Raw genomic sequence first — 22716 nt, 5'->3', positions numbered from 1 at the left:
TTTAGTTTTCTTTCAGAGAAACTTTAAGTGGCAGTGCTCTGCCATGAGAAGCTTGGTGACAAATCACGGTGGCACAGCTCTTGGCCCTCTGCAGTTCTGTGCACTTCACACACAGGGAACATTCCTGCATTTCCTTGTCCACAGAGAGCTTTCAGTCACCCAAAAGCATTGCTTTAGTGTTGGCAAAGCCAGCTCTGTAATAACCCAGCTCCAGAGGATGAATAGAAAAGGATAACCTTTCCTTAGCTCTTTTTTTTGCGTCATCCTGTAACCTTTAAATTGGAACAGCACCTCTGCTATCAAATTCAACAGGAGATTTCATACCGGTTTTTTATGAGCCTCATTATCTGGGGAGTATATCTGCCATCAATTTTAAAGCCAGGAAAGATTGCTATGATCATGTATTGTACTTAGAAAAGGGAACAGTGGAATCTCAGCCTGCTGGAAGAGCAGCCCTGTAACACAGGTAGCACTTCTTCCACAGTCAGCCTCGCCCCTTCCCTGTCCTCTAAACGTGCAGGTTAAAATCCACAGATTAAAATCCACAAGTTAAAATACACTCTTCTCTCTGTTCAAACTGGCTGGATGGCCAGGCCCAGGAAGTGGTGGTGGATGGAGTTACATCCAGGTGATGAGGTGATGGCCAGTACACCCAGAGGTGCTCTCCAGGGCTCAGTGTTGGGGCTATTTCTCCTTAAATGCTAACCTGGACAAGGGGGTTGAGGGCACACCCAAGGTCCTGCTCCCAGGGAACAGGGACAGGATGAGAGCAAACAGCCTCCAGCTGTGCCAGGGGAGGGTCAGTTGGACATCAGGAGGAATTTTGTCATGGAAAAGGTGCTCAGGCACTGGAAAGGGCTGCTCAGGGAGGGGTGGGATCCCATCCCTGGAGGTGTTCAAGAAATGACTGGATGTGGCACTCAGTGCTCTGGGCTGGTGACAAGGTGGTATTTGGCCACAGGTTGGACTTTATGATCCTAAAGGTTTTTTCCAACCTGAATGATCCTTTTATTCAATGATTCTATGATTTTAAGGTACCCTAATGGAATAACCTCAGCAGGCAAACACCCCACTACTCGAAAATCTAGAGACTGTCCTAGAGGCAGAATCTGTAGGGACAAGTATTCACACACCTGAAACAGCACTGCAGAGGGAAAGGAAAAAACAAATAGATAATCAGGGATTGGAACAGCCTGTTCCAATTGATTCCTGAATGGATCCCACGCCCTCTGCTGGAGCGCTGTGCTCATCCCAGCCCTGCCAGGGATACAGGTGCATGGGAAGCTCAGAGCTGGGAACAGCAGGGGCCAGTTAGGAGGGAGAAAGCTCAAGGGATGTAATCAATGTCAAGGCCATTCATGAGGGGAAAAGGAAGCACTACACAATAGGGGATGGGGGGATCTTGCTCCCTACAGAGTGCCAGAATGGGATGGATGGACAGAGGGATTTGGGGCTGTCTCAGCTCACTTCACAGCAAAGGCCAGACCCCAAAATTTGGACAGTACAGCAGAGGGGAATTTGAAATGTCTGGTTGACTAAAAACTTCATCAGAAATCTCTCTTCCCTCTTTCTGTGATGCCAGATTTGATTCCTGTGTGGACATATAGAGCAAAGTCAGGACTGTATTGGGTGTGCAGAGCCACCAGAAGACACAAAGTGAGCAGCTGCAGGAGGCAAACAGCACCTGGTTGATTTGGAAGAAGCTACAGCTACACATCCCTATATAACAAGTTTAGGATAGGAAGTGACCTCCTGAAACACAGTATCAGAACATACTGGAAAGGGTGAATTTTTCCAACAATAAGCAAGGAAACGATTCCCCTATGGCTATGCAAATCACTGCTCAGGAAATGGCCTGGGCTATGGGAACTGTTAATGAGCACAAAATCGATATCCAGGCAGTTTGTCTGCTCCACTAAGAGACAAAAACAGCAGCCACACTGGCTTGGATTGGTCTGGGGTATGGAATATCATTTTCCCCTTGGCAAAGAGAGTGTGCTGCGCAGACCTGATGGTGTCACCAAGAACCTCAATACTTCACACAAATTTGGCCAGGTCACAAAGAGAAATAGACACAGGGTTGTCACATATCTCTGGTGAGAACTTCACCTCTTCTTAATTCATGAGCTTCAGACTCTCACTCTTGTAATTACTTGCTCCTTTTCCAGGAGTAGATGTCTGCTGCCTGCAAGAAATTTGAAAATTAGGGATAAACTCTACACAGAGCAGCCAATGTCCATCAAGCTATGTCTCAAGACTCTTTAAGGTCTGTGGACAAGTTTTAAGGGGCCCATAAAGGTCACTAAGAAAAAAATAATTGGTTGTCAGCAAGCTGGTATTTACTGTATTGCTATTCTCATCCCTAGCAACAATATTTAGAGTATCTGCAAATAAAAGACGGGGAAGCAGTTATTTTACTCCATCAGAGCTTGGGAAAGGTCAGATATAGATCTCTCCAAAGGGTCAAAGCTATTTAACAGCAGTTTATACCATTTACTGTAGAAGCTGAACTGCTTTGGGTCTAGACATAAGTTTCCTGTTTCTGCCAATCTTCTGAATGAATATTAAAGTCTGAAGAATGACCACAAGCTGAAGCTTACTGTTTCCCATTCAGGATCTTCTCTTTTGATCCCATGACTGAACATTTCCCTCTAAAACCTTCTGACCTAACCAAAGAGACTCACTATTACCACTGTGCTTGTTTATCCCTCCAAAGAAATCAGTGTCCTAAAGCAAAACCTTTCATTACAGAAATTATGGTGACTTTTATGAAGGACATTTTTTGTATTTATCAGGCATTGACTCAATTCCTTATTATACAATTAATTGCTGTCCTACAGAAGTTAAATTTACCAGACTGCAGTACCTTAGATACACCTGTGGAACCTGTTAAACTGTTTTAAAGGAAGTCACCACCTTTGTTACTCTGCAGACTTCAGGCAACAGTGGAGGATTAAGTGAATGAAGTGCTTTAAGTAATTCCACTATTTCCCTTTGAAAGTCATGAGCGAATATCACTCAGTTCTGATGATCTGTCAGCATTCAATCTGTCTGCAACGTAGTTTCTGCCACAGCTATTTAATAGAAGAGATGCTAGTCTGTCTTTGATTTCATTTCTTCTAATTCAATGACTCTCCAAATTGTATTCTCTACTGGGATTGTTAATTCGCTTCTAGGAAAATCATTTTAACAGACCAATTACGATAGCAAATACAAATGCTGTACTCAAAATTAATACATTTATATTCCTCCCTGCTGCTCCTTCTTCCTGACATCTCTTTTATACCTGTATTGCCATGAATGCAGTTTAATACTCTGTGGCCCTTATGGCAGATGCAGCTCGACTGGTCAGCCTTGCACAGCTTATGCCTTCATCATTCACCCTCTAAAGACTTTCTCCCAAACTTACCCTAAGCCTCATTGGTTAAAAAATCCCTCTTCATCTTATCTGAAGTAAGTCAGACTGAAAAGGGTGTCACAGAATTTAACAGCATGCAAATGACTCAGATTCCTGGGGCTCACAGACACAGCCCTGGAGTGGTCTCACCTTTTGCTGGGGCTCCCTAAATGCCAGATTTCAGAAGGAAGGCATGGAGAGTATTTACAAGGGTGGAGGTCAGGGCTGTGCTTGCAGCCTGACCAGAAATGCCTTTATCTCCATCACCCATTTACAGTTCTGATGAGTGACCACCTGCAACAGCCTGAGGCAGGTGAGATGACCACTCCTCCCCCTTCAGATCTTTGCTATCTGCTAGATAAAAAAAGACATTTCCATAAGATTTTTTTTTAATAGAAGTATTTTGAGTTTTACTTACTAAATACAAAAGGGAGAGAGGTGGTGGTGATAGGGAGATAAGCGAGTTTACATCATTGTAACCCAAACCTGATTAATTTTTGGGGGTGAAAAGATTATTTATGTGGTATTGCCTGGACATTATACATCCACCTGTTAAATGTTTTGGCAGCTGTGAGCAATCCCAGTTCTACACACATTGCTGCAGGCTTGCAGTGATGGGGTCTGTAATGATGGGATCCAAAACACAGCTCCTCGGTGGCATTTGTGCCACTCACCTTAATGCAACATGGTTTGGGACAGCAACTTCCCTCCAGGAGAGCCAAGAGTCATCTCGGCTGGTGAAGTAAAGTAAGCAAGTGTGGTTTGAAACGTGGCAGCTGAGAGAACAAAATACTTTGTAAAACAAACAAAAGATGTGGATTAACTCAAATGTGCAAATGTGTCCAGGGCTCAAGGACTGAGATAGTGAGGGCTTTGGGGGAGTGGCAGGAGCAGACAAGCACATGTACTCACCAGTAACAACGCTGCCACAGTGGCAGGGGAGAAGAAAAAAGAAAACAAATCTGTGTGGGAACCATTGTCCTTCAGCAAGACACAGATTCCTGCATCCAGTGGGAAAACAAGGCTTTTTCCTTGACTGTTGTCTTCTTGCCCTCTTCCAGCACGGCCATGAAGCAGACATGGATAAATGCCATGTGCATGGGCTTAACTTTGTGGCTCCTGAGTGCAGAAGCAGGTAAAAGCTAAGTGAGGAGTAACTTGGAGATTGCCAGTGAGGATTCCCACATGCAGTGCCCAGGATGGAGCAGGACAGGAGTCCTGGAGGTGGTAACACTCTGGGGAGCGCCCAGGTTGGCTCCATTTTGTCCTGGTATCCAACCAGACACGGAATCTGGGAGATGGAAAAACACCTTCACAAACACCTTTCCTTCAGCAAGGGCTGGAATGGAGTTAGACACATCCCTCAGCAGCACTACACTGATTTCCAGCCAGGACATCACTTCAGCCTGGTGGCAGGCAGAGCTGTCACAGCACAGAGGGAGCATCCCTGCAGGACCAGCAGGGGGACATGCCAAATTATCTTCACATAAAGATGACATAAAGAAAAGTCCAAGAGGGCAACCAGCCTTTTTGGCATAAAGAACCCCCACACAACACTTTAAAAAATACTGATTTTATTCATGTTCTAGCCTATTCAACAGCGAATCACACTGGTAGGAACAACCACAAATATTGAGTTACAAGGTTTCACCAGGTTCTCATCTGTGCAACGCTGGGTTTGAGTCAAGCACATATTGTGGCACCAGCACTAATGACAATGATTGCTGTTCGAAGTTCACTTGAGACCCATCTCCCTGGTACACCCCCAAGCCAAATAACCTCCTCTCCCACTGTCTGCAAAGAATTTGTGTTGAGGGCAGCAAACATCCTGGAGCACATAATTCCCGACACCTCACTTTCTTTGTTTGAAAGGCTTCACATTTTCAGTGAAACAAACCAACAAAAGAAGCCCCCACCATCAACAATTTCTCAGAAATGCTGGACCTGACCTGTATAAATCAGCTCCAGTAAGGGAGCTGGAATTACTGATCTCACCACATGACCTGGCCAGCAAATTCCAGCTGTTTTCCTTGGAATGATACATCAGAGCAAGGTTTCACACCAAAAGCAAAGCACCCCTGCCAATATCTTCCCTGCTGATGGTGTGGGCACGCAGCATGGTCCAGGGTTTCTGCCCTATGGATTTCCCCAGGATATTCACACTTTTCCAAAGGTACCTACACTGACTCTGAGGATAATTGCCCCTCCAAGAAGGCAGCTCTGGTCACACATGGTCACAAGCCACATGGCCTTGACACACAGATCAGGATAAAGGGTCTCAGAGGACTCCCACTGCTGGCCTGCACTGAGAGACAGAGCAGGTCCCTGGGGATTGTGGAGTGGATTTTGCCTCCCAAAGACTGCAGGCTCACATCTATGCCCAGGACTATTCAGAAGAGCTGCACCAGGAGCAGCCTCCCTCTGGCAGCTCAGGGTTTCTCTAAGCCCAGTCCTACAAGCCTGGGAGCCACAGGGAGTCAGGAAGCTCCTCAGAGAGCCAGACCCTCAGCCAGCAGCCACAAGGAGGTATTGCAGTCCCAGAGCTACCAAATCAACCTCTTTTGCCTCACACACACTGAAAACTTCCAGACAGGCTAAAAGTCTCTCAGGAAGATCTAGAGGGTGTTACTGATAAAGAGTTCTGGGGAAGTTGGATGCCCAGCATCCATCAAACTACCTTCTGAAAATCCCAGCTGTCACATTTAACTCCACTCTTCCTCTCAGGCTTTCCCCTTCCAGAATCAATTCTTCCTACCCTCCCTCCCACAGTCCTGTGCAGAGAGCTGGAAACACACACTAGGTGGATCCACACGTGGTCATGGAAATTTGGCTCCATGGCTGACCTTTGCTGCTGCCAAAGGGAGGGAATTCCAGGCCAGAGCACCCCTTTCTGCCCTTCACTTTTCAGAGCTAATTGGGTTTTCTATCACTTTCAGCACGGCACAGCATGGACTTGTGGAGCTTGAAAAGCAGCAGAGGTTTTTATCACACCGGTGCAACGGGAGAAGACTTCAGAGCATTTTCTGGGAGTAACGCATACAATTATATTACAATTGCAGAATTGTCTGGCTATTGTGTCTCCTGAGTCCCACAATAGACTACAAACTGTGCTATTGCAGTGAAATTCTCTACAACCACTGAAAATAAGTCACTAACTCCGTTAGAGCGGGCAATGGACTCACGTGTTCACAACGGACTGTACAGATGCTAAAGCCAGATGCTTGGTAGGTAAATGAGAAACACCTCTGGTTTGTGCCCATCCCTCAGGTAGCAGATATTTTGCATGAACAGGATGATTGCTGCTTGTAGAGCTATATGAAATATCTACCTTTTAATCCCAGCTATGAAAGCACAGCTTTGAAAAGCAAAGTAATCCAAGGCCAAGAAGACAGGCAGACAAATGGACAGACTTCAGCCACTTCTTTGATTTTCTTCGAGAGAACTCTTTGCTCTTTTAAGGGCTGACCTTATGCATTTGCCAGGTCTGGATTCTCCACTTGAAAAAAAGGCTTAAAAGGAAGTTTCAACAGCAGGCTCTTATGGAGGTGTCCTGTGTCAATCTCCAGCTTCCCACAGGACTCAGTGCTTGTCTGGGGCTTTTGAGGAACAGCTCATAAATCGCTGCTATTTAGCCACTGGCAGTGGAATCTTGCTTTATTTAGTTTTCCCAGAATAAAAGGCATTGGAATCTTGTAGGGGATTCTCCCTGCTTCCTTCCTCCAGTCCCTGTTCACGTCTAGTTTCAGTTTCCTCAAACTAAGAGTGTTGACCCCTTCAAAAGCAACAGCAACATGAGAACCACAGAGCAAGGAAAAGTTTCCTGACCAAAAAGGTTGTACCCTCTGCATAGAGAGAAACTCCACCAAGTTTACAGGAAGAAGATTCAAAAAACCTCTTTTGCAGCATCCTGACGCAGCAGCCTTGCAGCATCCACAATCCAGCCTAGCAAGGGAAAAAAAAAAAAAAAGTGTTGTCTTTAAAAACATGCACAATAAAAAGGTGTCATTCTACACAGATCACAGCAAAGCCACAAAAACCTAAGGGTTCATTACTTCATGAGAATATTTGAAGGGGCTGAATTTGAAATCTGTTGTCAACTGCAGCTGGCTAAAATGGAAAGTGCTGCATTTCTTTGCTTACCTTGATGCCTACTGGGTTGGGCTTTGGGGCCAATTTTTCTTTGCAGCTCCTGGGAATTACACACCTGTCTTCTTGCATGAGATGAAATATGTTTATTAGAAAGTTGCAAGCTTTGTTAGGATGCATTGCTCTTCAAGGACAGAGACACAAGGTCTGATTCTTAGTGTAACTGGGACTTTGGGAATTCCCAGAGCCATTTTCATGGCATCTAATTTTAGGTCCTTTAAAGACAGATCTGCAATGACAATTTGGCTTATAGCCCCTCCCTCTGTGCCAGGGGCAGGAAAGTCTATGAAACCAAATAAGGGAATTGAAAATTTTAATTTAATTTTATTTTTAAATTAGATCTGAAACAATTTATGAGACAGCAGAACAAAAAAAAAGTTGTGCCCGCAAGAACTTTTTTTCCTTTAGGGACTTCTCCATTGTCACACTTTTATGCAGTCCATTCCAGCTGCATCTGTGTTGGTGACTCATAAAAACTAAAGAGCTATTAATAAGTTATTCAAAGTATCAGCAGTCTTCCACAACAAAAGAAGGAAAAATTAAAAATGGCTGGAACAAATGAAGAATTGCAGCCCATGGGAAGGGCTCGCACTGGAGAAGTTCCTGGAGGACTGACTCCCATGGGAGGAACCCCACACTGGACCAGAGGAAGAGTGTGAGGAGTCTTTAAAGATATTTTCTGTCCCCTGTGGAGCTGAGGATGGAGAGTGACTGAGTGGCACCCAGCATCCAGCCAGGGTTAACCCACCACAGGTACATGGGTAGGATATGATCTTAAACCCATCATTTCAGGACTCCTGAGTGCTAAACAAAACTCCCTGCTCCAGACTTAATTGTGGGAGCAGGGAAGTTCAGCTTGTGCCTGCCAAAATGCTGAGCAGCTCAAGCCTTGCACTGCAAGGAGTTTGCACCATTTATGTTTTTACACAGCATTTTCTGCCACAGTTCCCTTTTCCACCATGAAAACCATACACTTCACGTTCCCTGAGCTCCCACAGCTCCTGCTACTGCTTGGCAATGACTCAAGTAGCCAGAAAAAGAAAAAGAACAGGCTGTAAAAAGTGTGGCAGTGAGAGAGCCCTGGGCCAGAAGGTTGTTTGTCACATTGCCAAAGCCCAAAGGAGGAGAAAGAAGTGGGAGAAACATCAGAGATGGGAGAAGCCTACAAAGTGAACAAGATTTGTCAAGTTCTCTGCCTAGGTTCTGAAAGGAAAATATGAATACGAATCCTTACATAAGTATAAATATAAATATAAATATAAATAAATATAAATATAAATATAAATATAAATATAAATATAAATATAAATATAAAGCACCATCACATTTGCATCTGCTCTTCAAAAAGTTTTCTAAGACAAATAAAAGCCGGGTCTACCAACAAAATGCACAACTTGGTAGCTTGGAGTTCACCACAAGAGCGAGCAATCTCTGCTCTCCAGGCTAAATATGTGCTGATCTTCAAAGCAAAATTCCCTCAGTGAATTTTCTTTCATGTCAAGCTTTTTGCTGTGGATTTATATGTTGGAGAAGAGAGTTTCCATTTCAGGGATTACAGAGGATGAACAAACTGAGATGCTGAGGCCAGCTCACAGTTTTCAAGAGATTCAGAGCAGCAATAACTGAATCCCAGAGATTGTAACTTGGCAAGGCAGAGACCCCATCAGACAATTCAGAGGCAGAAAAACATATCTGCAGCAGCTGCATGAATTGAACCTGTCCAAATCCCTCAATTTCCCAGCAGAGTGAGCAATCACAGCGGTGGTTTGGTCTGATTCTAGTTTTAGTTTTACACTTAGGAATAAGACATGGATCTTCCCCAAAGATAGTAGAGATGTTCCACTGGGAAAGTTTGATGTCTAGGATCTCCTTTTATCCATAATGTGTATTAAAAATAAAAAAAAAATTCTTAGAAATTGTAAAATATACTCTCTTAGAGCTTGTTTCTGACCAGCAGGGGGAAGATTCCTGCTCCTTTATGGTTTATAAATTCATTTAGGAAAACTCTCTGGCAGCAAACATGACTCCTCTTGAAGTGCTGCATGTTTAAGATGTGTAATGTTACTTCCCTGTTCAGAGCAAGGGTTGTGCAAAAGAAATGGTCCCAGTAAATAAAAAGGTAATGAATTTTATAAACAGGGTTTTGAGTTTAGCATGAAAAATTTTCTTGAATTACCTGCAAATCGAAAAGCCCAAATTTCTCTGGACAGCCTTTCATCAGGTGTTCTAGAAACAAAGCATCTGCAGGGATCAAACACTGCAGCCTTAAACAGATCTCTGCAAACAGCTTAGAAAGTCTAACTGAGCTGTTTTATTCAGTTACAGCAGAACAAACAATCATTCAACACTGCAAATATTGGGAAAAGCCCAATCAGTGGTGGCCAGCAAACCTCACATTCTAAATCTGTCCACTAAGCCAGGGTTGAGCCAGCACAGCACAGCAGAGAGACACTGGCATGAAACCATCCTATATCCAAATTTATGACAGTGCTGGAAGGCACCATCAAAATAATGATTACTTCCACTCACACAGAGAAAGCAACAGGAAAGGTTTGGACTGGGTCAGAAGAGTGGCAGGTGGACCAAAGAGGATTTTTCTATCTCTATAACTCTATAAACACAAAAAGCAATAAAGCACCTAAAAGGAATGGGCATGAAGGCAAACGTGAAGCATAATAGAAATAAAATACCAAAGTACTCACTGCCTATGACTTACTCATTACTCAGTTTTTACTTAGTTATTTTAAATACTATTTAAAGTACAAAGCTAAACCAAGCATTTCCCATGTGGTGAATGACACTGGATGCTCAGCTTGAAGTCTGAAGGGGCTGAGTTCCAGAAAGCAGCATGCAGGTCTTGTACAGAAACAAAACCCCACTACACTGCTGTCATTTTCTACAAGGTGGACCTCCTTTATGTGTAGAGGGTTGCAGGGCGTTAATTTTGGGCACCCACTTCCATAACCTTTATTGTCCTTAATTTTGAGAGCCTGATACTGAAGCCTCAATTCATACTAAATAGCTCAACACTCAGTGAAGTTTTCTGGGACCAGAAACATGAAAAATTTGAGTATGCTCTGGAATGAGATCTAAACTCGCCTGGGCAATTTTTCAGCCCCATTTCAGACACCTTCTACATTTATGAATTGAAAACACGGAATAACATTCATGTTTAAAACCAAACTGCTGCCTCCTGCTCCCATGCAGCGTTTTGGAATCCCCCTCAGTGTGAGAGATGCAATCTCATTCAGACTATGCATGCAAGTAAGAGGATCTACAGAGAAGCAACTCCTAGCAAGTTAACTGAGAATAATTTCAGACTTTGAATGTCCCTGGGTATGGCAAAAATGTAGGGAAAGTTACTTCAAGTGGATGTAACTCCACTGAAGCAAATTTTACTTGCTTTCATTAGGACAGACCCCTGTGGCAGCCAGGCTATCCCACCCTGCAGAGGAAAGGGAGAGGTGATCAAACAGACCAGTTCCAAGGTATTTACAGTGCCCATCTCAGAGCAGAGAAGCAGAAAAGAGCAGCAGGATCATGAAGTGAGCAGCTCTGCTCCTAACAGGAGAATGAACTCCTTCCAGTGATTCTCTGCAGCAAAGGACACATCAAATCAGCTGGCAAAACTAAGTGAAAAGCTCCAGCACAGCCTCATGTAACATTGATTGTTTTAGTTTGACTGAGCAAATCAAAATATTGAAGGAAATTCCCAACACTGCAGCATCCTTCCGGAAACTGAACCCCAGTTTAACCCCACACAGTGCTGGCCATATGCAGCTCACACTTCCCTCTCTGGGAGCCATCTGGGACTCCCTTGAGGAATCCTGACTTTCCAGCACATGCTGTGTTTCATTCTGACATGAAAAGGGCATTGTTGGATTTCATGACATCGCGCAAAGACTGCGCTGACCTGCTCCAGAAAATGCACCATGTGGCAAGTCCCACATCCATCCCCTAAATCCAGCCCAAGGCCAAGTGCTTGTCCTCAGCAACCACCAAAGCAGCTCCTTCAAAGCTAACTCTGCAGACAAAAAACCACAGAAAATCTTGAAAGGAAATGGATTAATAAATGCTGAGGCAGATAGTGCTGCTCAAGAGAGTGGAGAACCTCGAGGCTGGGCTGGGTTTGGCTGGGGCAGAGTTAAATTCCTTCACGGGGGCTGTGTTTGGGGTTTGTGCTGAACACAGGGCTGATAATTCAGGGATGGTTTTGGTTGTGCTGACACAGACACAACTGGTTTTCTTACTGCCACGCTGGCAGGAGACACAGCTGGGACAACTGTGACCAAAGTGACATTCCAGACCTTACAGCATCACCTTCACTGTATAGATGGGGGGAAGAAGATGGAAAGGGATGGATGTTCAGGGGGATGGTGTTTGTCTTCCCACATCACCTTTAAGTGTGATGGGGTCCTGCTTTCCTGGGGATAGCCAAGCCCTGGCAAGCAGGGAATTAATTCCTTGTTTTGCTTTGCTAGCGTGCACTGCTCTTCCTTTCCCTATAAAACTGCCTTTATCCCAACCCAGGTTTTACCCTTGTCTCATTCCTTGCTGGCCCACAGGATGGCACTGTGACATCCCACAAACTCCTCCTGGGCTCTCGGGGATGCTTCCTGACAGCAACAGCCAGGATTTCTCCCAAAGTCAGACGTTTTCCCCACTGCAATTCAAATTTCCTTTGCATTTTCAGGCTTTTCAGAATTCAGTAGGATTCCACAGACCCTCCCATGCCCGTGCATGTCTTTGCCCAGAAAGATCACTTCTCTTTCCTTGGGCATTTTGCTGGAATAAACATCAGTGATCTCCCCCCACCAGAAAAGGGTCCATTGGAAGCTACACACCCTTGGCTGACAAAGTATCCCTTCAAGAGCAATATTTTGGGAGAGCTGCAGAGTTGATGACTTTACATTAAAATTCAACAAGGTATGTTTGTCCTTATTAAAATTTTTTTAGAAAGGACCACAAAGGTCAATGTTTTCAGCTTAGAGTGGCTGAGAAGATGAAGCAACCAGAGTTCTACTCAGCTTGAATCCAACCTTCCTTATCAACTTTAACCTCATTAAATCATCATCTCTTCACTGCTGTTTTAAGTGCTTTTTTGAAATATCCCAAAGGAACCAGAGAACAAAATCCCATCAAAACAAACCCTGAACATGCCTTTCTCTTCCTTCTTCTTTCCCCACTTTGTATAGTGAGCCACAGTGTCTGGAACATCCCCCTGCAGCAGAGGCAAGGACAGCAGTTGCTAAGGACAACAGCACAAGAGGCACGGTCCTGCTGCCTGCTCTGCCTCCAGCCAGCCCTGGGAAGCCAGGATGGCAGCTGCTGCTGAGAAATGTGGGGAAGGGACAAGGAGATTCCTGCCATGATTATGGCAGTGGCCACAGCCATCTCCACTCCTTACCTCTCCCCTCGTCCCAAGGGTCTCTGGGGTTCCTCTGGGATCAAGAGGCAGGATTTTCAAATGCACTTGCTATTGCTCCAACTCTGTTTCACTGAAGTCACTAGAAAATATTCCCAATGGTCATGGCGTGTTTAGGCATTTTCTTAAATGCCACCTTCTATCAAAGTTCTGTAAGTGGGAATTTATGGTGTCTCCTGAGTGCCTGCCTGCTTAGTTAAGTATTTATACTCCCACTATAGTCATCTGAAGACACAGTAATGAGGTTTCCAATTATTGACAGAAAGCATGGAAAGGGATGTAGGAGCACAGGGAAATATTCAGAGAATCACTTGGGTTGGAAGAGATCCTAAAGATCATTTGGTTCCAACCCCTGCCATGGGCAGGGACACCTTCCACTATCCCAGGTTGCTCAGAGCCCCATCCAGCCTGGCCTTGGACACTTCCAGGGATGGGGCAGCCACAGCTTCTCTGGGAAACCTGTGCCAGGGCCTCAGCACCCTCACAGGGAACAATTCCTTCCAAAAAAAATATTAATGGTAGCAACATTACTGCAGCAAGTAAAGAGGGACAACATCCCATTTATCCTGTTTCCAGCTATGAAAATAATGACACCCTTTACAGGAGTTACAACCGTGTGAAATCAGGAGCAGATCAGAGAAGCTCCTTGAGGACATCAGAGTGAGCAGCTGCCCCAGCTATACATCTAGGTTCAATCCCCATTCCTGGAAGTGTCCAAGGCCAGGCTGGATGGGGCTCTGAATATCCAGGTCTAGTGAAAGGTATCCCTGCCCATGGCAGGGGCACTGGAATGAGATGATCCTTAAGGTCCCTTCCAACCCAAACCATTCTGTAACTCTATGATTCTAATTCCCCAGGCTGGCCTCACACCATCTGCTTGGGATTCCCTGCAGGAAAAAAATGGCCATTTGCATTATCTGAAGATAAATTAGTGTACCTAGAACTTTACCACTGATAAACTAACTGCATGCTGAGGAGAGAAAAATGTTATTTTGCTTCCACAGTCAGGGGAATTGAGGTACAGGAAAAACGAAATGTTTGATCCATCCCAGATCCCAGCCCAGGCTGTGCCTGTGAGCATCAGTCTGCCCACAGACCAGCATGGTGCTGTGGCACATCCAACAGTCAGAACCCAAAAAACATTCAAATGGGAATTCTAGTTACACTTCAAAATGTTGAATTTTCAAGACGAACAGGTCTTGCTTCCCAATGATATGGTAAATGGACCCAAAAAATCCCTAAATTATAAAAAAGGCTTCTAAAGCACCCTGTATCATGCTGCCTAGTTGGCATCAGAAGAAAAATGTGCTGATGTATGAACACCAGCTGAGAATTTGGCTCCTTTTGCCTGAAACCAAGTCTCTGTATCAGCAGGGCTGTTGAAACATTTCAGCCATAAAAAAAAATAAAGTGCTTCATGCATCATGATGGATAAAGACCTGGCAAGTTTCCCTCTCCAAAAACATGAGGTTTTTGTAAGACTCATGCATTGCTTGCAAGACTTCAGCACCTAAATGTTCTGTAGGGCAGGAAGGAATTTGCAAGAGGATTCATCTGGCCTTTTTACATATGCTTGCTTCTGAATCACCAATATATGACTAAATATAAACCATGAAGAGCTGTAATTGCTATTCTATGTATCCTCATATCCCTCTGAAATACCATAAAGGAAGAAAAACTACCAAATCATTTAGGAGGATTAGCTCCTAACAATGCCAGTGAAAATCTGCACAAAAACCCCCAATCTTGCCAGATTCAAAATGCAGGTTTGACTGCTCAGTACCAGTCCTTCATGCTTGGGGAGTTGACACAAACCTCTGAAAGAGATGGTGAACTCCTTCCACCTCCAGCACATTTTTCTTCTGCTGTTTTAACACCTTGGTGCCTGAGGGGAACTCAGGGGGTAGAAGAGAACTTGCTTCAATTCCCTTCTTCTGAACTAGCTGTGAAAAGTGATGTCACCCTCTTATCTCCATGGAGTGAGCATTCCAGGAATTTTCAATTCACCTTGCATTAAAGTCAGCTCTGGTCTTTGTCAGACAGAAATATTTTTGCACATTTTTAATTATCAGTCAGTCTGCAAGGAAAGGAGAGTCACAAACAAGGGGCCTGCTCTGAGTGTTTTGTGTCTGATCCTGGAAAATAGGGATCAGATCAGCCAAGGCCAACACAGAGCCAGGTAACAGCAGGACCTGTCAGCATTTGGGTGCTCCATGAGCCCTGTGCACAGGGACAAACATCTTCCTGTGTATTTTTCCATCCTCACTGCCCATCTGTTTGTTACCATGTCCCGAGGGAGGAGAGGTCCCCAGCTGTGCCTGACATTACCCAGGGGTCAGAAGGAGGTGAGGAATACTCTGAAAGATCTCCCTGTCTAAAAGGTTTAGGGAAAAGAAGGAAACCAATGGCTTTATACTGTCCCATCTGATTGCTGAAGCACTGAGATATGAGGAACATCCAAAGACCACAGGGAGTGTCCCCTTGACTCCAAGCCCAGCATTTAATCACCTTCCTTCCTAAGTAGTCTCTTAACTATCAAAAAAACCCCCAAAAACCAACACAACCTTTTGATGCAATTACAACAAGCGGAAATACCAGGGCCAGAAGTACCAGGGGGTGGCTTTTCTACACAGCTTTCATGATTGGGGATGGAGAGGAAAGCTGCATCAGCCTCCAGAACCCCTCCCAGCTGCAGCTGGCTTGATCAATATGTATTCAGACATCTTCTATGGGGATGCTGATGAGTGGTAACTGTGCAAGGAACTCCCAGCTCATCTCCTCTGAAATCCCCTTAGCCAAGCGTTAGTGGCAGCTCACAGATCTGCACAGGTTTGGTTTCTGAAGAGCCAGGAAAAGAGTAAGTAAGGGGGGAGCTACAGTCCTCTGCAGATAGCACCTTTTCCTTCCATTCTCAACTCATCCAGAAAATTTTAATAACAAGTTTTTTTGTAGTTTTTAATTTATTTTTTTCTTATTACATAATCTCGCAGTAAAAAGATCCTAAAAGCTGACCAGCTGAGTGGGAACAGGAGGAGCTCACAAGTCAGACAGCACTAGAAAAGCAGCTTGGTCTCATCAAAAAACACCTTTCTCACCTGGGCAGGTGTTGCAGCTGCAGAAAAGAGCAACTGGCTTGGCTCAGCCATAGCCAAAGCACTGAACATTCCTTCTGTCACTGGGAATAGATGCTGTAGTATCCATGAGGTTTGGGCTGTCATTCCATCTCTTCTGGAGCATCTGAGTGTCACCTAACTGAATTCAAGGAAGTATTGGAGCTGACACTGGAGCCACACTGGTAATGAACAGGAACAACCAATGCCTACCACTACATTGCTTTAAAAAAAAACCCTTCCAAAAGAAAAGAAAACACAAACCCTAAATCCATGTTATATATCTCACTCCAGATCAAAATTAGTAAAAACAAAGAAAAAACCCCAAACAAACAGACAAAAAAAAAGCCAACCAAACAAAAAACAAACAAACAAAAAAGGGCAAAAATTTGTATTTTACCTTGTTTACATGCATTTTCTTAAATAAAAAAAAAAAGGTAAAAAATTAAGAAAGGGATCGTGTACATTACAAAAATTTTCCAAACATACCTTTCGTAAAGAGTACCAAAATGAATAGAAATTAAACTTCTCTCACAAATATTGCTGATTTTGAGGAAGGGGCACCTTTTGAGGGAAATATGTCCTAGAGAAATATTTGCAGTCCACTGCTGAAAACTGGAGCAGATCATCGAAACACCAGACTAATGTGGCAGCGAATACTCTCCCAAATATTTTGGAAAGTCACTTCCAAGGACAGACTACAAAGATCAATTGCTTTGTCATAAGCATGAAAGGCCATAGTCTACAGTTCTCAGAGGAATGTGCCAGACAGTGCTATTTCTGACACGCTAAAATATGAGAATAATTCAGAGCCTGAGAACTACACACTGCTAAGGGTCCCTTCCAGCTTGGGCTGCTCCATAATTCTGTGAGTAAACTGAGATCAGAAATAAATGCAACACTGTGTTCACGGTTCAAATCAAACTCCTTGGCTTACTCTATTTCTTATTTCCTCCTTTCCCATGTAGCTTGTTGCCATGGTGCTTGGGACATGGTCCTTAAGACATCTTAGGGGCCACCAGATTTGTGCCAATGCCACTGATAGAGCACAAGTGGTGTCCACATTCACAGGCTTTTGTGATGTGCATGGATATTCATAACATTTCCATTGCCTGGCTTTTGTTTTTTTCCTCACTGAATCACAGAATATCCTGAGTTGGAAGGGACCCACAAGGATCATCCATCCCAACTCCTGGGCCTGCACAGACACCCCAACCATCCCACCCTGTGCATCCCTGAGAGAGTTCTCCAAACACTCCTGGAGCTCTGGCAGCCTTGGGGCTGTGACCATTCCCTGGGGAGCCTGGCAGTGCCTGACACCCTCTGGGGGAAGAACCTTTCCCTGATATCCACCCTGACCCTCCCCTGACCCAGCTCCAGCCCTTCCCTGGTCACACAGAGCAGAGATCAGAGCCTGCCCCTCCTCCCTTCGTGAGGAAGCTGCAGAACTGCTGTGAGCTCTGACCTCAGTCTGCTCTTCTCCAGCTGAACACACCAAGTGACATCAGCCACTCCTCGTGTGGCCTCACCTCCAGGCCCTTCACCATCTTTCTACTCACAGGAGAAAAGCTAAAGAGCAGAACTGGTTGGCCAAAATAGAGATGGAAATGGCAAGACAATGTTTTCCTGACTGAAGTGAACAAAGAGTACCAATGAGCAGGAAAGCTCAAGGGCAAAGCCTAAGCACAGCTCCTTCCTGGCACTTTAGTGACACACCGGCTGAATGGATGAAGCTCCCACCTCAGTCAATATTTCTTCTGCCCCCTGAGCTTAAGGGGATCTTCACCTCCACAAGTGGAAACGATTTGAGAGAGGTAGGAGAGGAGATGTGAAGTTTTGTTCTGTCTGTCAGAACAGAGTGTGCAGTAGGAAACCATTCTGCTCATCTCTTCAGGCCAGACTGGTCACCAGGCTCAGCTGCTCTGACCTGTACCCAGCAGTGCTGCTCCCCACAGCTCTCCTTCTCCAAGGGAACAAGGCACAGGACAACAGGAAAGGGCCTGGAGTCACATCAGGGAAGGTTCAGGTTGGATATTTGGGGAAAAATAAAAGTTCCCACAAGAGCAGTTAATCATTAGAACAGACTGCCCGAGGAAGTGCTGGAGTCATCAGCCCTGGAACTATTCAAAGAATGAGTGGACATAGTGGACATCATGATATGGTTACTGGGCATTGTGATATTCCACTGAAGGCTGGACCTGATTATCTTGGAGGTATTTTCCAAGTGATTAGTGATTCTGTGAGCAGCAGTTGTTGAAGACCACACATCACTGCCTATTCCTGCAACAAACCACGGAATCACAGACTGGTTTGGGTTGGAAAGGATCTTAAAGATCACCTCATTGAAACCCTCCTGCCAGAGGGGCAGGAACACCTTCCACCAGAGCAGGTTGCTCAATCAGATAATCTAACTGAGCTGCAGCAGAGCTGGTTCAAGGCTTTCCCCAACACCAGATGCAAAGCACGTTTCCAATAATTCCAGGGAGCTCCTGGCAGTGAGGAATGACCAGAGATTCCAAGGAGGAGGGACGTCAGCAAAGAGCTAGAGAGGGAGAAAGGGCTGGACAAGATAAGCAGCCATTCCAGGTTAAGGGAAAGTGCAGTGAACAGAATTTGGTGGGTTTTTTAAAGGGTGTGAATTTGCTCTCTGCCTCCTGACCAGCTCCTGGAGGAATAGAGTATCTCCTGAATCATTCTACTCCACTCCTAGGACTTTCTTTTCTCTTCTCAGTCCCACAGAGAAAAAAGCCTCTCAAGACTCGCAGTTCCTCCCCTAGCTCTCCTTCCTACCCACAAACCCCAAATGTTTAAGAGTAAAATCACCAGGATTTGGTGTTTTGTAGGCAAACGTGCAGTACGGCAAACTATCTAGAGACACAAGAAATGTGGGAAAGTCCTACAGTTTCTCATATTTTTCCTCTCTTTTGGTTATTTTGCCCCCAATACTTTCCTAACTACAGGTCTTGTCAGTCTTTTTTCTGGTCTAGAAAAGTCAGGTTCTTCCAGCTTTCACTGGCAAAGCATTTTCCATCACCATTCTTGATCATTCTTCTTGACCTTCTTCTGTGCATCCTGCCTGACCAATCTGAGGTCACCAACAATGCACACAGCATTCCAGACGAGGCCTTGCAGAATGAATATTTCCCAGGTGTTAATGAACGTGCTTGTCTTGAGATTTTCCAAAACTTCCACCTTGATTTTTAGGCTGCATCACTCTGGTGGCTCAGTCAGTGGCACTGGCACTCTGGCTGAGTAAAGGACAGGGAGCTGCTGGAGCAGAGCAGGGACACCAAGGGATCAGAGGGATGGAGCAGCTCTGCTGGGAGCAAAGGCTGAAGGAATTGGGATTGTTCAGCCTGGAGAGGAGAAGGCTTTGGGGTGACCTCATTGTGGCCTTGCAGTGCCTGAAGGGAGCCACAGGAAAGATGGAGAGAGACTCTGGACAAGGGCCTGGAGTGACAGGACAAGGGGCAATGGCTTCACACTGATACAGAGCAGATTTAGGTTGGATATCAGCAGGAAATTGTTCCCTGTGAGGGTGGGGATGCCCTGGCACAGGTTTCCAGAGAAGCTGTGGCTGCCCCATCCCTGGAAGTGTCCAAGGTGCCCATCCCTGGAGATATTCAAGACAAGACTGGATGGGGCTGTGAGCAATCAAGGTCTCTTCAATAAACCCATGGCAGGGGATTGGAATGAGATGGTCCTTAAGGTCCCTTCTAAGCTCTGGCCATTCCGTGATTCCACAACTCTTCCTCCTATTTACCCTCATCTATCCCATCTCCAGTGGTATTTTCCCTTACAGCAAACTGATGATTTTACACAAAGCTTTCTGCCCAGTTTCATGGGAGGCAGGACAGAGATCAGAAGACTTAGAGCAGGAAAGCCTCATTTTTTCCAACATAGTACTCCCTGTAAATGGAGGCTTTGAAACCAGCAGATGTAGAGCCAACCTACCAGGACTGCAATGATTTTCACATAGCCCTATCAGCAAAAAAATGTAGGAGGCACAGAGCTTGTCTCCACAGTCTACCTCTGCCACCCTTCTGTTGTTCTATTCCATGAGAACTACATTTCTTCAGCTTGAAAAACTCTTGTCTCCTTGGGAAACATATCCAGGCAAGGGGAAGCTAAGATGAAGAGTGGTCAGGAATCCAGAGCCAGCAAGTGCTGCATCCAGCATGAGGAATTTGGTGGCCATGCACGCCCCAGGCCAGCCTGGCTCCTGCTCCAGCCAGGCACGTGAGTGGGGGTGTCAAGGACACAAAAATGCTGAGCACAGCACAGCAGACAGGCACTCACCCTCACCTTATGGTGTGGCAGTGGCACACCTTCCCCAGAGCTCCGGAGCAGAGAGGCAGACAAAGAGACTGTGGTCCAATTCTGCTTTCACCGGGGATAAATTTGGAGTCACTTCACTGACGTCAGTGGAGTTATTCCAGAATTGCACCAGTGTAAAAGAGGGCAGCATCTGCTTTCTGAAAATGGATGCCATCAAGCTAATTGAAAACAACAGATGCATCAAGGAGCAGGAAGAAGCGATGGTAATGTTCCAGTTTTCTTGTAAAATACCATGTAATTTTCCTCCAGAGAATGTAAGAGAATAAACCAATATGTACTCTAAAAGCTAAACCTTTTGTTGCTGTAAAATTGTATACAACCTTTAGGTGAATGGACCAATGTGCACCTACAAAACCCTAAAGAGATCCAGCCTGGTTGTGTGCACTTACAGCCCTCTTCTCTGGGCCTGATTCTTCTCTCACACTCATTTAAATCAGGAGTCATACCATCCACCATTCCTAAAGAAACATTTTACCTAACCTTGGGTAGACAGCAGAATCAAGGCCCCTCATTTTGTTAAACAAACAGCTGGCTAGATTTGGTAATTAAATCGATAAGTTTGTGACTTATGCCACTTTTGGACTAAGGGTGTTCCAAAATTTTATACCACTGAATAAATATCTTTATATTAATTTAGTGAAAATTAAGCCAAAGCTGGACTTGCTGAATTTTCAATGATTTATTTTTATGAAGACAAAAGTTTCTCCTAATTCTTATCTCCAGTGAATAGTCAACACAGCTTCAGTATTTATAGTGACCACAGAAATTGATGAGCACTTTCCCTCCTACAAATCCTTTCTTTCCCTTTGACTAAGAAGTTTTACACAGCAAAGCTCAATTATTTCTTGGGCTCCCTCTTATTGATTGGGACTACAGACAACCGGATATTTCCAGTGGTGAGGGTTCATCAGTGAATGTTGTAGAACTGTAAAACCCACACTGACCCCAGCTATGAGTATGTGATGATATTCAAACTCTTTGTGCCAGCCAACAAGCCCCAGACAGACTTCTCCTGGAGCAAAGGGAAAACCCACCCAAAGAGGGGAAAGCACATGGAATTAACACCTACTAACAGCATATTACATTATTATATTATATTACATATAACTGTTAACCAGCACAGTCCCTGTGCTTTCCCCAAAAACATTTTTCCAGATTTGTCTCCCTGGGTAGGGTCTTGTGTTATGTAGGACCCCAGCCTGAACAAGAAGAGCTCCTTGAACCTGGCAGGAATTTCCTCAGCCACTGTCTTTGGTGGCAGCTAAGGACACGCAGCATCCCCGGGTTCCTTTCATCAGGGATTAAGTCTTTCCATCCTGCCAACACCTGCTCCCCTCCTTATGCCTAAAGCAGGTGCCTGCAATTCAGGCATTCTCCTGCAAACCTGCTGATAACAGGGCTGCAACTGTCTTCAGAAGGGGACCTGTCTCTAGGGCAAGCTTCAAAGAGCAGGGATGAAGGGCTCAGGGCTGTGCTTTTGACAAACAGAGCTATCTTGTGTTCACAGGGCTGCCATGGAGGGCACTATCTTCCAATTCCCCAGTGAATCTGTCCACATCTTTCCCACCACTAAGAAATAAAATGCTGCTGCTCTTAATTTCTGTTGATACAAACTTAAAGTTAAGCTTAGCTCTGCCGAGTTTGATAGGACTTACTTGGACTTGAGTCAGATGAGAGCTTTTGGGAAAGCTGTGGTTGACTCCTGCTGCAGTCTGCAGATCTTTCCCTGATGTAAACAGGACCTCAAGAAAAGAACAAACAAAAAGAAGCAGTTTAACAAGTACACATGCTTGGATTTGAGGCAGAAGATTGAAGCTGGAGCCCAGTACAATCCAAGGTAGTTGTACTAAAAGGAATTCTGCCAGCTTGAATCAGCAGATGGTGAGGATCTGGCTCATACTACATTTCTGTAGTTTATAATTATCTTTCTTTCTTCACCTAGAACCAGATTCTCCCTTCAGGCTGCAAAACTTAATTAGGAAATCCTTCCTTATTAATTTCAAGAAACTCTTGGTCGTTAATTTCCCAGAACAAAAAGAAACCTTACCTATTTCTGCAACAGCAGCAGATGCTGGAGCTGTTTGTCCCTTTGCTTTTAGGTTGATGCTGTTCTTTCCATCACCATGTGGAAGACACTTCAGTCCTTACCCTGTCTCTTGCTGCCCTGAATTTTCTTTACACTCACTCTTCTTTATCCCAATAGGGACCTCTGAATGACAAGACCCAGGAGAGAAACCAAGTCCAGTCACCTTCACCCCTACAGCTGCTGTGGCAGAGAATTTTTATCCATGAAAGCTGGA

General features: G+C 44.8%; 1 long non-coding RNA gene across 4 annotated transcripts; it reads right to left on the bottom strand.

The window, feature by feature from the left end:
- Positions 1 to 4954: 4954 nt before the first annotated feature.
- On the bottom strand, positions 4955 to 22609 carry LOC116995375. 4 transcript variants are annotated; one of them, XR_004417710.1, is made up of 4 exons: positions 22464 to 22609; positions 22072 to 22158; positions 20384 to 20574; positions 4955 to 7339 (listed from the first exon to the last, which is right to left on the bottom strand). It is a non-coding gene; the product is annotated as an uncharacterized LOC116995375 (long non-coding RNA). The 4 variants fall into 4 exon arrangements; XR_004417711.1 differs by lacking the exon at positions 4955 to 7339 and adding an exon at positions 16135 to 16220; XR_004417712.1 differs by lacking the exon at positions 4955 to 7339 and adding an exon at positions 16185 to 16260.
- Between the last annotated feature and the right edge of the window lie 107 nt (positions 22610 to 22716).

The sequence above is a fragment of the Catharus ustulatus genome, chromosome 4 (assembly GCF_009819885.2).
Source record: "Catharus ustulatus isolate bCatUst1 chromosome 4, bCatUst1.pri.v2, whole genome shotgun sequence".
NCBI classification, from domain to species: domain Eukaryota; kingdom Metazoa; phylum Chordata; class Aves; order Passeriformes; family Turdidae; genus Catharus; species Catharus ustulatus.
This window is presented reverse-complemented; position numbering and strand designations above follow the sequence as displayed.